General features: G+C 38.5%; 1 protein-coding gene across 2 annotated transcripts in view; it reads right to left on the bottom strand.

The window, feature by feature from the left end:
- The window catches only part of LOC139562203 (lysosomal cobalamin transport escort protein LMBD1-like), a 247,937-nt gene that overhangs the window by 80,032 nt on the left and 147,861 nt on the right, over positions 1–20,044 (bottom strand). The gene's annotated exons all lie outside the window — the stretch shown is intronic.

Raw genomic sequence — 20,044 nt, 5'->3', positions numbered from 1 at the left:
CTCAATAACATAGTACTACACTGACATACCATACACCTGTAGAGAATGAATAACAACATACGTTATAGTAACATAGTACTACACTGACATACCATACACCTGTAGAGAATGAATAACAACATACGTTACAATAACATAGTACTACACTGACATACCATACACCTGTAGAGAATGAATAACAACATACGTTACAATAACATAGTACTACACTGACATACCATACACCTGTAGAGAATGAATAACAACATACGTTATAGTAACATAGTACTACACTGACATACCATACACCTGTAGAGAATGAATAACAACATACGTCTCAATAACATAGTACTACACTGACATACCATATACCTGTAGAGAATGAATAACAACATACGTCTCAATAACATAGTACTACACTGACATACCATACGCCTGTAGAGAATGAATAACAACATACGTTATAGTAACATAGTACTACACTGACATACCATACACCTGTAGAGAATGAATAACAACATACGTTATAGTAACATAGTACTACACTGACATACCATACACCTGTAGAGAATGAATAACAACATACGTTATAGTAACATAGTACTACACTGACATACCATACACCTGTAGAGAATGAATAACAACATACGTCTCAATAACATAGTACTACACTGACATACCATACACCTGTAGAGAATGAATAACAACATACGTTATAGTAACATAGTACTACACTGACATACCATACACCTGTAGAGAATGAATAACAACATACGTCTCAATAACATAGTACTACACTGACATACCATACACCTGTAGAGAATGAATAACAACATACGTTATAGTAACATAGTACTACACTGACATACCATACACCTGTAGAGAATGAATAACAACATACGTCTCAATAACATAGTACTACACTGACATACCATACACCTGTAGAGAATGAATAACAACATACGTCTCAATAACATAGTACTACACTGACATACCATACACCTGTAGAGAATGAATAACAACATACGTTATAGTAACATAGTACTACACTGACATACCATACACCTGTAGAGAATGAATAACAACATACGTTATAGTAACATAGTACTACACTGACATACCATACACCTGTAGAGAATGAATAACAACATACGTTATAGTAACATAGTACTACACTGACATACCATACACCTGTAGAGAATGAATAACAACATACGTTATAGTAACATAGTACTACACTGACATACCATACACCTGTAGAGAATGAATAACAACATACGTCTCAATAACATAGTACTACACTGACATACCATACACCTGTAGAGAATGAATAACAACATACGTCTCAATAACATAGTACTACACTGACATACCATACGCCTGTAGAGAATGAATAACAACATACGTCTCAATAACATAGTACTACACTGACATACCATACACCTGTAGAGAATGAATAACAACATACGTCTCAATAACATAGTACTACACTGACATACCATACGCCTGTAGAGAATGAATAACAACATACGTCTCAATAACATAGTACTACACTGACATACCATACACCTGTAGAGAATGAATAACAACATACGTCTCAATAACATAGTACTACACTGACATACCATACACCTGTAGAGAATGAATAACAACATACGTTATAGTAACATAGTACTACACTGACATACCATACACCTGTAGAGAATGAATAACAACATACGTTACAATAACATAGTACTACACTGACATACCATACACCTGTAGAGAATGAATAACAACATACGTTACAATAACATAGTACTACACTGACATACCATACACCTGTAGAGAATGAATAACAACATACGTTATAGTAACATAGTACTACACTGACATACCATACACCTGTAGAGAATGAATAACAACATACGTCTCAATAACATAGTACTACACTGACATACCATATACCTGTAGAGAATGAATAACAACATACGTCTCAATAACATAGTACTACACTGACATACCATACGCCTGTAGAGAATGAATAACAACATACGTTATAGTAACATAGTACTACACTGACATACCATACACCTGTAGAGAATGAATAACAACATACGTTATAGTAACATAGTACTACACTGACATACCATACACCTGTAGAGAATGAATAACAACATACGTTATAGTAACATAGTACTACACTGACATACCATACACCTGTAGAGAATGAATAACAACATACGTCTCAATAACATAGTACTACACTGACATACCATACACCTGTAGAGAATGAATAACAACATACGTTATAGTAACATAGTACTACACTGACATACCATACACCTGTAGAGAATGAATAACAACATACGTCTCAATAACATAGTACTACACTGACATACCATACACCTGTAGAGAATGAATAACAACATACGTTATAGTAACATAGTACTACACTGACATACCATACACCTGTAGAGAATGAATAACAACATACGTCTCAATAACATAGTACTACACTGACATACCATACACCTGTAGAGAATGAATAACAACATACGTCTCAATAACATAGTACTACACTGACATACCATACACCTGTAGAGAATGAATAACAACATACGTTATAGTAACATAGTACTACACTGACATACCATACACCTGTAGAGAATGAATAACAACATACGTTATAGTAACATAGTACTACACTGACATACCATACACCTGTAGAGAATGAATAACAACATACGTTATAGTAACATAGTACTACACTGACATACCATACACCTGTAGAGAATGAATAACAACATACGTTATAGTAACATAGTACTACACTGACATACCATACACCTGTAGAGAATGAATAACAACATACGTCTCAATAACATAGTACTACACTGACATACCATACACCTGTAGAGAATGAATAACAACATACGTCTCAATAACATAGTACTACACTGACATACCATACGCCTGTAGAGAATGAATAACAACATACGTCTCAATAACATAGTACTACACTGACATACCATACACCTGTAGAGAATGAATAACAACATACGTCTCAATAACATAGTACTACACTGACATACCATACGCCTGTAGAGAATGAATAACAACATACGTCTCAATAACATAGTACTACACTGACATACCATACACCTGTAGAGAATGAATAACAACATACGTCTCAATAACATAGTACTACACTGACATACCATACACCTGTAGAGAATGAATAACAACATACGTTATAGTAACATAGTACTACACTGACATACCATACACCTGTAGAGAATGAATAACAACATACGTTACAATAACATAGTACTACACTGACATACCATACACCTGTAGAGAATGAATAACAACATACGTTACAATAACATAGTACTACACTGACATACCATACACCTGTAGAGAATGAATAACAACATACGTTATAGTAACATAGTACTACACTGACATACCATACACCTGTAGAGAATGAATAACAACATACGTCTCAATAACATAGTACTACACTGACATACCATATACCTGTAGAGAATGAATAACAACATACGTCTCAATAACATAGTACTACACTGACATACCATACGCCTGTAGAGAATGAATAACAACATACGTTATAGTAACATAGTACTACACTGACATACCATACACCTGTAGAGAATGAATAACAACATACGTTATAGTAACATAGTACTACACTGACATACCATACACCTGTAGAGAATGAATAACAACATACGTCTCAATAACATAGTACTACACTGACATACCATACACCTGTAGAGAATGAATAACAACATACGTCTCAATAACATAGTACTACACTGACATACCATACACCTGTAGAGAATGAATAACAACATACGTCTCAATAACATAGTACTACACTGACATACCATACGCCTGTAGAGAATGAATAACAACATACGTCTCAATAACATAGTACTACACTGACATACCATACACCTGTAGAGAATGAATAACAACATACGTCTCAATAACATAGTACTACACTGACATACCATACACCTGTAGAGAATGAATAACAACATACGTTATAGTAACATAGTACTACACTGACATACCATACACCTGTAGAGAATGAATAACAACATACGTTACAATAACATAGTACTACACTGACATACCATACACCTGTAGAGAATGAATAACAACATACGTTACAATAACATAGTACTACACTGACATACCATACACCTGTAGAGAATGAATAACAACATACGTTATAGTAACATAGTACTACACTGACATACCATACACCTGTAGAGAATGAATAACAACATACGTTATAGTAACATAGTACTACACTGACATACCATACACCTGTAGAGAATGAATAACAACATACGTTATAGTAACATAGTACTACACTGACATACCATACACCTGTAGAGAATGAATAACAACATACGTCTCAATAACATAGTACTACACTGACATACCATACACCTGTAGAGAATGAATAACAACATACGTTATAGTAACATAGTACTACACTGACATACCATACACCTGTAGAGAATGAATAACAACATACGTCTCAATAACATAGTACTACACTGACATACCATACACCTGTAGAGAATGAATAACAACATACGTTATAGTAACATAGTACTACACTGACATACCATACACCTGTAGAGAATGAATAACAACATACGTCTCAATAACATAGTACTACACTGACATACCATACACCTGTAGAGAATGAATAACAACATACGTCTCAATAACATAGTACTACACTGACATACCATACACCTGTAGAGAATGAATAACAACATACGTTACAATAACAAAGTACTACACTGACATACCATACACCTGTAGAGAATGAATAACAACATACGTTATAGTAACATAGTACTACACTGACATACCATACACCTGTAGAGAATGAATAACATCATACGTTATAGTAACATAGTACTACACTGACATACCATACACCTGTAGAGAATGAATAACAACATACGTCTCAATAACATAGTACTACACTGACATACCATACGCCTGTAGAGAATGAATAACAACATACGTCTCAATAACATAGTACTACACTGACATACCATACACCTGTAGAGAATGAATAACAACATACGTCTCAATAACATAGTACTACACTGACATACCATACACCTGTAGAGAATGAATAACAACATACGTTACAATAACATAGTACTACACTGACATACCATACACCTGTAGAGAATGAATAACAACATACGTTATAGTAACATAGTACTACACTGACATACCATACACCTGTAGAGAATGAATAACAACATACGTTATAGTAACATAGTACTACACTGACATACCATACACCTGTAGAGAATGAATAACAACATACGTCTCAATAACATAGTACTACACTGACATACCATACGCCTGTAGAGAATGAATAACAACATACGTCTCAATAACATAGTACTACACTGACATACCATACACCTGTAGAGAATGAATAACAACATACGTCTCAATAACATAGTACTACACTGACATACCATACACCTGTAGAGAATGAATAACAACATACGTTATAGTAACATAGTACTACACTGACATACCATACACCTGTAGAGAATGAATAACAACATACGTTACAATAACATAGTACTACACTGACATACCATACACCTGTAGAGAATGAATAACAACATACGTCTCAATAACATAGTACTACACTGACATACCATACACCTGTAGAGAATGAATAACAACATACGTTACAATAACATAGTACTACACTGACATACCATACACCTGTAGAGAATGAATAACAACATACGTTATAGTAACATAGTACTACACTGACATACCATACACCTGTAGAGAATGAATAACAACATACGTTACAATAACATAGTACTACACTGACATACCATACACCTGTAGAGAATGAATAACAACATACGTTATAGTAACATAGTACTACACTGACATACCATACACCTGTAGAGAATGAATAACAACATACGTCTCAATAACATAGTACTACACTGACATACCATATACCTGTAGAGAATGAATAACAACATACGTCTCAATAACATAGTACTACACTGACATACCATACGCCTGTAGAGAATGAATAACAACATACGTTATAGTAACATAGTACTACACTGACATACCATACACCTGTAGAGAATGAATAACAACATACGTTATAGTAACATAGTACTACACTGACATACCATACACCTGTAGAGAATGAATAACAACATACGTTATAGTAACATAGTACTACACTGACATACCATACACCTGTAGAGAATGAATAACAACATACGTCTCAATAACATAGTACTACACTGACATACCATACACCTGTAGAGAATGAATAACAACATACGTTATAGTAACATAGTACTACACTGACATACCATACACCTGTAGAGAATGAATAACAACATACGTCTCAATAACATAGTACTACACTGACATACCATACACCTGTAGAGAATGAATAACAACATACGTTATAGTAACATAGTACTACACTGACATACCATACACCTGTAGAGAATGAATAACAACATACGTCTCAATAACATAGTACTACACTGACATACCATACACCTGTAGAGAATGAATAACAACATACGTCTCAATAACATAGTACTACACTGACATACCATACACCTGTAGAGAATGAATAACAACATACGTTATAGTAACATAGTACTACACTGACATACCATACACCTGTAGAGAATGAATAACAACATACGTCTCAATAACATAGTACTACACTGACATACCATACACCTGTAGAGAATGAATAACAACATACGTTACAATAACATAGTACTACACTGACATACCATACACCTGTAGAGAATGAATAACAACATACGTTATAGTAACATAGTACTACACTGACATACCATACACCTGTAGAGAATGAATAACAACATACGTTATAGTAACATAGTACTACACTTACATACCATACACCTGTAGAGAATGAATAACAACATACGTCTCAATAACATAGTACTACACTGACATACCATACACCTGTAGAGAATGAATAACAACATACGTTATAGTAACATAGTACTACACTGACATACCATACACCTGTAGAGAATGAATAACAACATACGTTATAGTAACATAGTACTACACTGACATACCATACACCTGTAGAGAATGAATAACAACATACGTCTCAATAACATAGTACTACACTGACATACCATACACCTGTAGAGAATGAATAACAACATACGTCTCAATAACATAGTACTACACTGACATACCATACGCCTGTAGAGAATGAATAACAACATACGTTATAGTAACATAGTACTACACTGACATACCATACACCTGTAGAGAATGAATAACAACATACGTCTCAATAACATAGTACTACACGGACATACCATACACCTGTAGAGAATGAATAACAACATACGTTATAGTACCATAGTACTACACTGACATACCATACGCCTGTAGAGAATGAATAACAACATACGTTATAGTAACATAGTACTACACTGACATACCATACACCTGTAGAGAATGAATAACAACATACGTTATAGTAACATAGTACTACACTGACATACCATACACCTGTAGAGAATGAATAACAACATACGTTATAGTAACATAGTACTACACTGACATACCATACACCTGTAGAGAATGAATAACAACATACGTTATAGTAACATAGTACTACACTGACATACCATACACCTGTAGAGAATGAATAACAACATACGTCTCAATAACATAGTACTACACTGACATACCATACACCTGTAGAGAATGAATAACAACATACGTTATAGTAACATAGTACTACACTGACATACCATACACCTGTAGAGAATGAATAACAACATACGTTATAGTAACATAGTACTACACTGACATACCATACACCTGTAGAGAATGAATAACAACATACGTTATAGTAACATAGTACTACACTGACATACCATACACCTGTAGAGAATGAATAACAACATACGTTATAGTAACATAGTACTACACTGACATACCATACACCTGTAGAGAATGAATAACAACATACGTTATAGTAACATAGTACTACACTGACATACCATACACCTGTAGAGAATGAATAACAACATACGTTATAGTAACATAGTACTACACTGACATACCATACACCTGTAGAGAATGAATAACAACATACGTCTCAATAACATAGTACTACACTGACATACCATACACCTGTAGAGAATGAATAACAACATACGTTATAGTAACATAGTACTACACTGACATACCATACACCTGTAGAGAATGAATAACAACATACGTTATAGTAACATAGTACTACACTGACATACCATACACCTGTAGAGAATGAATAACAACATACGTTATAGTAACATAGTACTACACTGACATACCATACACCTGTAGAGAATGAATAACAACATACGTCTCAATAACATAGTACTACACTGACATACCATACACCTGTAGAGAATGAATAACAACATACGTTATAGTAACATAGTACTACACTGACATACCATACACCTGTAGAGAATGAATAACAACATACGTTATAGTAACATAGTACTACACTGACATACCATACACCTGTAGAGAATGAATAACAACATACGTTATAGTAACATAGTACTACACTGACATACCATACACCTGTAGAGAATGAATAACAACATACGTTATAGTAACATAGTACTACACTGACATACCATACACCTGTAGAGAATGAATAACAACATACGTTATAGTAACATAGTACTACACTGACATACCATACACCTGTAGAGAATGAATAACAACATACGTTATAGTAACATAGTACTACACTGACATACCATACACCTGTAGAGAATGAATAACAACATACGTTATAGTAACATAGTACTACACTGACATTCCATACACCTGTAGAGAATGAATAACAACATACGTTATAGTAACATAGTACTACACGGACATACCATACACCTGTAGAGAATGAATAACAACATACGTTATAGTAACATAGTACTACACTGACATACCATACACCTGTAGAGAATGAATAACAACATACGTTATAGTAACATAGTACTACACTGACATACCAAACACCTGTAGAGAATGAATAACAACATACGTTATAGTAATATAGTACTACACTGACATACCATACACCTGTAGAGAATGAATAACAACATACGTTATAGTAACATAGTACTACACTGACATACCATACACCTGTAGAGAATGAATAACAACATACGTTATAGTAACATAGTACTACACTGACATACCATACACCTGTAGAGAATGAATAACAACATACGTTATAGTAACATAGTACTACACTGACATACCATACACCTGTAGAGAATGAATAACAACATACGTTATAGTAACATAGTAATACACTGACATACCATACACCTGTAGAGAATGAATAACAACATACGTTATAGTAACATAGTACTACACTGACATACCATACACCTGTAGAGAATGAATAACAACATACGTTATAGTAACATAGTACTACACTGACATACCATACACCTGTAGAGAATGAATAACAACATACGTTATAGTAACATAGTACTACACGGACATACCATACACCTGTAGAGAATGAATAACAACATACGTTATAGTAACATAGTACTACACGGACATACCATACACCTGTAGAGAATGAATAACAACATACGTTATAGTAACATAGTACTACACTGACATACCATACACCTGTAGAGAATGAATAACAACATACGTTATAGTAACATAGTACTACACTGACATACCATACACCTGTAGAGAATGAATAACAACATACGTTATAGTAACATAGTACTACACTGACATACCATACACCTGTAGAGAATGAATAACAACATACGTTATAGTAGCATAGTACTACACTGACATACCATACACCTGTAGAGAATGAATAACAACATACGTTATAGTAACATAGTACTACACTGACATACCATACACCTGTAGAGAATGAATAACAACATACGTTATAGTAACATAGTACTACACTGACATTCCATACACCTGTAGAGAATGAATAACAACATACGTCTCAATAACATAGTACTACACTGACATACCATACACCTGTAGAGAATGAATAACAACATACGTTATAGTAACATAGTACTACACTGACATACCATACACCTGTAGAGAATGAATAACAACATACGTTATAGTAACATAGTACTACACTGACATACCATACACCTGTAGAGAATGAATAACAACATACGTTATAGTAACATAGTACTACACTGACATACCATACACCTGTAGAGAATGAATAACAACATACGTTATAGTAACATAGTACTACACTGACATACCATACACCTGTAGAGAATGAATAACAACATACGTTATAGTAACATAGTACTACACTGACATTCCATACACCTGTAGAGAATGAATAACAACATACGTTATAGTAACATAGTACTACACGGACATACCATACACCTGTAGAGAATGAATAACAACATACGTTATAGTAACATAGTACTACACTGACATACCATACACCTGTAGAGAATGAATAACAACATACGTTATAGTAACATAGTACTACACTGACATACCAAACACCTGTAGAGAATGAATAACAACATACGTTATAGTAACATAGTACTACACTGACATACCATACACCTGTAGAGAATGAATAACAACATACGTTATAGTAACATAGTACTACACTGACATACCATACACCTGTAGAGAATGAATAACAACATACGTTATAGTAACATAGTACTACACTGACATACCATACACCTGTAGAGAATGAATAACAACATACGTTATAGTAACATAGTACTACACTGACATACCATACACCTGTAGAGAATGAATAACAACATACGTTATAGTAACATAGTAATACACTGACATACCATACACCTGTAGAGAATGAATAACAACATACGCTATAGTAACATAGTACTACACTGACATACCATACACCTGTAGAGAATGAATAACAACATACGTTATAGTAACATAGTACTACACTGACATACCATACACCTGTAGAGAATGAATAACAACATACGTTATAGTAACATAGTACTACACTGACATACCATACACCTGTAGAGAATGAATAACAACATACGTTATAGTAGCATAGTACTACACTGACATACCATACACCTGTAGAGAATGAATAACAACATACGTTATAGTAACATAGTACTACACTGACATACCATACACCTGTAGAGAATGAATAACAACATACGTTATAGTAACATAGTACTACACTGACATTCCATACACCTGTAGAGAATGAATAACAACATACGTCTCAATAACATAGTACTACACTGACATACCATACACCTGTAGAGAATGAATAACAACATACGTTATAGTAACATAGTACTACACTGACATACCATACACCTGTAGAGAATGAATAAGAACATACGTTATAGTAACATAGTACTACACTGACATACCATACACCTGTAGAGAATGAATAACAACATACGTTATAGTAACATAGTACTACACTGACATTCCATACACCTGTAGAGAATGAATAACAACATACGTCTCAATAACATAGTACTACACTGACATACCATACACCTGTAGAGAATGAATAACAACATACGTTATAGTAACATAGTACTACACTGACATACCATACACCTGTAGAGAATGAATAACAACATACGTTACAATAACATAGTACTACACGGACATACCATACACCTGTAGAGAATGAATAACAACATACGTTATAGTAACATAGTACTACACTGACATACCATACACCTGTAGAGAATGAATAACAACATACGTCTCAATAACATAGTACTACACTGACATACCATACACCTGTAGAGAATGAATAACAACATACGTTATAGTAACATAGTACTACACTGACATACCATACACCTGTAGAGAATGAATAACAACATACGTCTCAATAACATAGTACTACACTGACATACCATACACCTGTAGAGAATGAATAACAACATACGTTATAGTAACATAGTACTACACTGACATACCATACACCTGTAGAGAATGAATAACAACATACGTCTCAATAACATAGTACTACACGGACATACCATACACCTGTAGAGAATGAATAACAACATACGTTATAGTAACATAGTACTACACTGACATACCATACACCTGTAGAGAATGAATAACAACATACGTTATAGTAACATAGTACTACACTGACATACCATACACCTGTAGAGAATGAATAACAACATACGTTATAGTAACATAGTACTACACTGACATTCCATACACCTGTAGAGAATGAATAACAACATACGTTATAGTAACATAGTACTACACGGACATACCATACACCTGTAGAGAATGAATAACAACATACGTTATAGTAACATAGTACTACACTGACATACCATACACCTGTAGAGAATGAATAACAACATACGTTATAGTAACATAGTACTACACTGACATACCAAACACCTGTAGAGAATGAATAACAACATACGTTATAGTAACATAGTACTACACTGACATACCATACACCTGTAGAGAATGAATAACAACATACGTTATAGTAACATAGTACTACACTGACATACCATACACCTGTAGAGAATGAATAACAACATACGTTATAGTAACATAGTACTACACTGACATACCATACACCTGTAGAGAATGAATAACAACATACGTTATAGTAACATAGTACTACACTGACATACCATACACCTGTAGAGAATGAATAACAACATACGTTATAGTAACATAGTAATACACTGACATACCATACACCTGTAGAGAATGAATAACAACATACGCTATAGTAACATAGTACTACACTGACATACCATACACCTGTAGAGAATGAATAACAACATACGTTATAGTAACATAGTACTACACTGACATACCATACACCTGTAGAGAATGAATAACAACATACGTTATAGTAACATAGTACTACACTGACATACCATACACCTGTAGAGAATGAATAACAACATACGTTATAGTAGCATAGTACTACACTGACATACCATACACCTGTAGAGAATGAATAACAACATACGTTATAGTAACATAGTACTACACTGACATACCATACACCTGTAGAGAATGAATAACAACATACGTTATAGTAACATAGTACTACACTGACATTCCATACACCTGTAGAGAATGAATAACAACATACGTCTCAATAACATAGTACTACACTGACATACCATACACCTGTAGAGAATGAATAACAACATACGTTATAGTAACATAGTACTACACTGACATACCATACACCTGTAGAGAATGAATAAGAACATACGTTATAGTAACATAGTACTACACTGACATACCATACACCTGTAGAGAATGAATAACAACATACGTTATAGTAACATAGTACTACACTGACATTCCATACACCTGTAGAGAATGAATAACAACATACGTCTCAATAACATAGTACTACACTGACATACCATACACCTGTAGAGAATGAATAACAACATACGTTATAGTAACATAGTACTACACTGACATACCATACACCTGTAGAGAATGAATAACAACATACGTTACAATAACATAGTACTACACGGACATACCATACACCTGTAGAGAATGAATAACAACATACGTTATAGTAACATAGTACTACACTGACATACCATACACCTGTAGAGAATGAATAACAACATACGTCTCAATAACATAGTACTACACTGACATACCATACACCTGTAGAGAATGAATAACAACATACGTTATAGTAACATAGTACTACACTGACATACCATACACCTGTAGAGAATGAATAACAACATACGTCTCAATAACATAGTACTACACTGACATACCATACACCTGTAGAGAATGAATAACAACATACGTTATAGTAACATAGTACTACACTGACATACCATACACCTGTAGAGAATGAATAACAACATACGTCTCAATAACATAGTACTACACGGACATACCATACACCTGTAGAGAATGAATAACAACATACGTTATAGTAACATAGTACTACACTGACATACCATACACCTGTAGAGAATGAATAACAACATACGTTATAGTAACATAGTACTACACTGACATACCATACACCTGTAGAGAATGAATAACAACATACGTTATAGTAACATAGTACTACACTGACATACCATACACCTGTAGAGAATGAATAACAACATACGTCTCAATAACATAGTACTACACGGACATACCATACACCTGTAGAGAATGAATAACAACATACGTTATAGTAGCATAGTACTACACTGACATACCATACACCTGTAGAGAATGAATAACAACATACGTCTCAATAACATAGTACTACACTGACATACCATACACCTGTAGAGAATGAATAACAACATACGTTATAGTAACATAGTACTACACTGACATACCATACACCTGTAGAGAATGAATAACAACATACGTCTCAATAACATAGTACTACACGGACATACCATACACCTGTAGAGAATGAATAACAACATACGTTATAGTAACATAGTACTACACTGACATACCATACACCTGTAGAGAATGAATAACAACATACGTTATAGTAACATAGTACTACACTGACATACCATACACCTGTAGAGAATGAATAACAACATACGTTATAGTAACATAGTACTACACTGACATACCATACACCTGTAGAGAATGAATAACAACATACGTCTCAATAACATAGTACTACACGGACATACCATACACCTGTAGAGAATGAATAACAACATACGTTATAGTAGCATAGTACTACACTGACATACCATACACCTGTAGAGAATGAATAACAACATACGTTATAGTAACATAGTACTACACTGATATACCATACACCTGTTAAAGAGGCAATCAGCAGTTGAAACAATCACAAAGCCCCCCTGTGTCCGGAATGGCACTCCATTATATATAGTGCACTACTTTTGACCAGGGCCCACAGGGGTGCACTATGTAGGGAATAGGGTGCCATTTGGGCCGCAACCATTAAACAGACCGTTTCAATCACATTATTACAGTGGTGTCAAGGCCCTTTAATGTCTGTGAATCTGTAGCACGCGTATGTGAACACACCTACCTCCTACGACCCACAGTCCATGACGCATGAATGTACAGAGTGGAGATGTATAGGGAGCAATAACACAGACACACACAGCTATATCACATTACAGCTGTACCCCTCTGGCTCCATGTCATTCTTTAAATGGTGCAATTCGCAATTGTGCTGCACGGGGCTTATGTGTGAATCTGCAGCCAGCAACCATTTTGTGTGTAGAGAAATAACATGTAGGCTTTTGGGTCGCTCTCTCTATGCAGCTCCAGACGATATGTACAGCCTAACAGTGCCCCCCAGTGGCAGCACTGAGGAGAGAGGAACGCTCCAGCATTCACAGAGACAATGAATAAACTAATAGAAATTAAAAAAGAACGGACGTTGAGGGCAAGAAATGCCCTTTGAGGGAATAGCTTTTTAAAAACAGCAAATCAGCTGTTATTTGAATAAGGACTGTTGCAACACATCAATAGACTAATTTCTCTTGCTTAAATAAAGAGAGAAAAAGACAGGAAAGAATAAAGGAAAGAGCAGAAAGAGTGGAAAGAGTCAAAAAGATAAGGAGAGGTGAGGAAAGGAGGGAAAGGAATGGAGAGAAATGAGAGATAAGGAGAAAAATGAGAGATAAGGAGAGAAAAGGAGAGAAAAGGAGAGGAAAGAGGAAAGGACAAAAAAGAGGAAATTAGAGAAAAGGGGAGAGATAAGGAGAGGAAAGGAGAGGAGAGAAAAGAGGGGAAAGGAAAGGAAAGGAAAAGAGGGGAAAGGAGAGAAAAGAGGAAAGGACAGAAAAGAGGAAATGAGAGAAAAGGAGAGAAAAGAGAGGAAAGGAGAGGAAAGAGGAAAGGACAAAGAGGAAATGTGAGAAAAGGGGAGAAATGAGAGGAAAGGAGAGGAGAGAAAAGAGGGGAAAGGAAAGGAAAAGAGGGGAAAGGACAGAAAAGAGGAAATGAGAGAAAAGGAGAGGAAAGGAAAGGAAAAGAGGGGAAAGGAGGGAAAATGAGAGGAAAGAGGAAAGGAAAGGAGAGGAAAATAGGTAAGAGAGGAAATGAGAGAAAAGAGGAAAGGAGAGGAAAGGCGAGGAAAATAGGTAAGAGAGGCAATGAGAGAAAAGAGGAAAGGAGAGGAAAGGAGTAGAAAGGAGAGAAAACGAGGTAAGAGAGGAAATGACAGAAAACAGAGGAAAGGAGGTAAGAGAGGAAAGGGGAGAAAAGAGATGGAATTAGAGAAAAGAGGGGAAAAGAGAGGAAATGAGAGAAAAGAGGGGAAATGAGAGGAAAGAGAGGAAATTAGAGAAAATAGGGGAAAGGAGAGAAAAGAGAGAAAGGACTCAGGGTGCTCAGTAGCACAACAGAGTGTTGCCGGGGCAGAGGTGGGGTGAGGCACCTGGCAGGCACAATACAGCTTGAACAACATCAAACATGAGAGGAGAGGGCAATCTCTCTCTCCAATACCCTGCTCAGCGGCCAATCAATACATGTTGAGAATAAATGAAGGGCAGGCCAAACACATACACACACACACACACAAGTACTGCGTGTAAACACCAACCTGGGCGCTGCCATGTTACCAGCTACTTCATAATAAAACAAAAGAGCGTTTTGTGAGATTACACCTTCACCCCGCCAAGAGAGGCTGACCTCGTCAGCCTCTCTTCGTTTCATTCCGAGGCTCTCGACCTCGTTTCATTCCGAGGCTGAAAAGGGAAATGCTGGATCACTCTGAAGTCCCTTTTCCCTGAAAAACAAACTATTTTACTGGCTGGTGAGTGTTAGGTGACATTAGAGGGAGAGAGCATCAGGGGATGAAGGCATGAGGCAGGGCCAGACCTATTATTAGTCCTAGCTTCTTCGGTGGATGGATCTCTGCTAGGGGCTGTGTCGGACCTCCTGCAATGAATCACGGGGCCTCTTAAGGCCGGAGCATGTTCCGAATACCAAGCAGCTCGCTCATAAAAGAAGAACCTGTTCACATCCCTAGGAGTGTGTGTGTGTGTGTGTGTGTGTGTGTGTGTGTGTGTGTGTGTGTGTGTGTGTGTGTGTGTGTGTGTGTGTGTGTGTGAGAGAGAGAAGCACATCCCTCCGATGTGCTGCCTCCTTAACATGAGAAAAATCCAAACCCAAAGCGACCGACCGACACAGGTGCCTCGACTCGTTTCCTCTCCAGCCCAGAGCTGAAACCCTCTGACATGAGTCACAAGTACATGAGGGGGGTGGACTTAAACCCATTGGAAAAAAACATGACAAATAACTGTAGAATATACAGAGACACGTTTAGCATAGAAGTGTCTGTAGAGATTGAGAGAGTGCAATTATTGGTCCGGAATCTTAAAGAGAGATATCTGATTGAGGGAGGGAGTGCTATTGAGAAGGGACCGGACCCCAGGCACAAGACACCTCTTTGTCCCCTTCTCTGGTCTCTGTTAGGGCAGGAGAGGGAGAGGGGGGGTCTCTCTTAGGGGAAGAGCGGGGGGGTCTCTGTCAGGAGAGGAGGGTCTCTGTTAGGAGAGGAGAGGGGGGGTCTCGCTTAAGAGAGGAGAGGGGGGATCTCGCTTAAGAGAGGAGAGGGGGGGTCTCGCTTAAGAGAGGAGAGGGGGGGTCTCGCTTAAGAGAGGAGAGGGTGGGTCTCTGTTAGGAGAGGGGTGGGTCTCTCAAAAGAGGAGGGGGGGGGGGTCTCTCAAAAGAGGAGGGGGGGTCTCTGTTAGGAGAGGAGAGGGGGGTTCTCTGTTAGGAGAGGAGAGGGGGGTTCTCTGTTAGGAGAGGAGAGGGGGGTTCTCTGTTAGGAGAGGAGAGGGGGGTTCTCTGTTAGGGCAGGAGAGGGGGGCTCTCTTAGGAGAGGGGGGGTCTCTCTTTGGAGAGGAGGGGGGTCTCTGTTAGGAGAGGAGAGGGGGGGTCTCTGTTAGGGCAGGAGAGGGGGGCTCTCTTAGGAGAGAGGGGGTCTCTGTTAGGGCAGGAGAGGGGGGCTCTCTTAGGAGAGGGGGGGTCTCTGTTAGGGCAGGAGAGGGGGGGTCTCTGTTAGGAGAGGAGAGGGGTCTCTGTTAGGAGAGGAGAGGGGTCTCTGTTAGGAGAGGAGAGGGGTCTCTGTTAGGAGAGGAGAGGGGGGGGGTCTCTCTTAGGAGAGGAGAGGGGGGGGGGGTCTCTGTTAGGAGAGGAGAGGGGGGGGTCTCTGTTAGGAGAGGAGAGGGGGGGTCTCTGTTAGGAGAGGAGAGGGGGGGTCTCTGTTAGGAGAGGAGAGGGAGGGGTCTCTGTTAGGAGAGGAGAGGTCTCTGTTAGGAGAGGAGAGGTCTCTGTTAGGAGAGGAGAGGGAGGGGTCTCTCTTAGGAGAGGAGAGGGTGGGGTCTCTCTTAGGAGAGGAGAGGGTGGGGTCTCTCTTAGGAGAGGAGAGGGAGGGGTCTCTCTTAGGAGAGGAGAGGGAGGGGTCTCTCTTAGGAGAGGAGAGGGGGGGGGTCTCTCTTAGGAGAGGAGAGGGAGGGGTCTCTCTTAGGAGAGGAGAGGGGGGGGTCTCTCTTAGGAGAGGAGAGGGGGGGGTCTCTCTTAGGAGAGGAGGGGGGGGTCTCTGTTAGGAGAGGAGAGGGGGGGGGTCTCTGTTCGGAGAGGAGAGGGAGGGGTCTCTGTTAGGAGAGTAGAGGGAGGGGTCTCTCTTAGGAGAGGAGAGGGTGGGGTCTCTCTTAGGAGAGGAGAGGGGGGGTCTCTCTTAGGAGAGGAGAGGGAGGGGGTCTCTCTTAGGAGAGGAGAGGGGGGGGGGTCTCTGTTAGGAGAGGAGAGGGGGGGGTCTCTGTTAGGAGAGGAGAGGGGGGGTCTCTGTTAGGAGAGGAGAGGGGGGGTCTCTGTTAGGAGAGGAGAGGGAGGGGTCTCTGTTAGGAGAGGAGAGGGAGGGGTCTCTGTTAGGAGAGGAGAGGTCTCTGTTAGGAGAGGAGAGGGAGGGGTCTCTCTTAGGAGAGGAGAGGGAGGGGTCTCTCTTAGGAGAGGAGAGGGTGGGGTCTCTCTTAGGAGAGGAGAGGGTGGGGTCTCTCTTAGGAGAGGAGAGGGAGGGGTCTCTCTTAGGAGAGGAGAGGGAGGGGTCTCTCTTAGGAGAGGAGAGGGGGGGGGTCTCTCTTAGGAGAGGAGAGGGAGGGGTCTCTCTTAGGAGAGGAGAGGGGGGGTCTCTCTTAGGAGAGGAGAGGGGGGGGTCTCTCTTAGGAGAGGAGGGGGGGGTCTCTGTTAGGAGAGGAGAGGGGGGGGGTCTCTGTTCGGAGAGGAGAGGGAGGGGTCTCTCTTAGGAGAGGAGAGGGTGGGGTCTCTCTTAGGAGAGGAGAGGGGGGGGTCTCTCTTAGGAGAGGAGAGGGAGGGGTCTCTCTTAGGAGAGGAGAGGGTGGGGTCTCTCTTAGGAGAGGAGAGGGAGGGGTCTCTCTTAGGAGAGGAGAGGGGGGGGGTCTCTGTTAGGAGAGGAGAGGGTGGGGTCTCTCTTAGGAGAAGAGAGGGTGGGGTCTCTCTTAGGAGAGGAGGGAGGGGTCTCTCTTAGGAGAGGAGAGGGGGGGGTCTCTGTTAGGAGAGGAGAGGGAGGGGTCTCTCTTAGGAGAGGAGAGGGTGGGGTTTCTGTTAGGAGAGGAGAGGGTCTCTTTAAGCGGCCCGTGGATTTATTTACCCCCCCAAGTTTATTGAGCAAAAAATAATAATTATTGGACATAAACTAAAAACATCAGGAAATCAGATAGTGATTTTAATTGAAGAAATGTGTTCCCAAGCACAATAGAGAGACACATGGGGTGGTATGCAAATGTAAGCAAGGTTTGAAATTGTTATATTTTAGTCAAACATATTTGTTTGGGTTTCTCGCTGTCAATTTGCCAGCTACAAATGATTAGTAATTATGCTCCGGCCCCCCGACCATCCGCTCCAGAAACAAACCGGTCCGTGGCTGAACCTAGGTGATGATCCCTGCGGTAGAATA

This window comes from Salvelinus alpinus, chromosome 32 (assembly GCF_045679555.1).
Source record: "Salvelinus alpinus chromosome 32, SLU_Salpinus.1, whole genome shotgun sequence".
Taxonomy (NCBI): Eukaryota; Metazoa; Chordata; class Actinopteri; order Salmoniformes; family Salmonidae; genus Salvelinus; species Salvelinus alpinus.
Note: the sequence above shows the minus strand (reverse complement) of the source record. Positions and strands in the feature narration are given on the sequence as shown.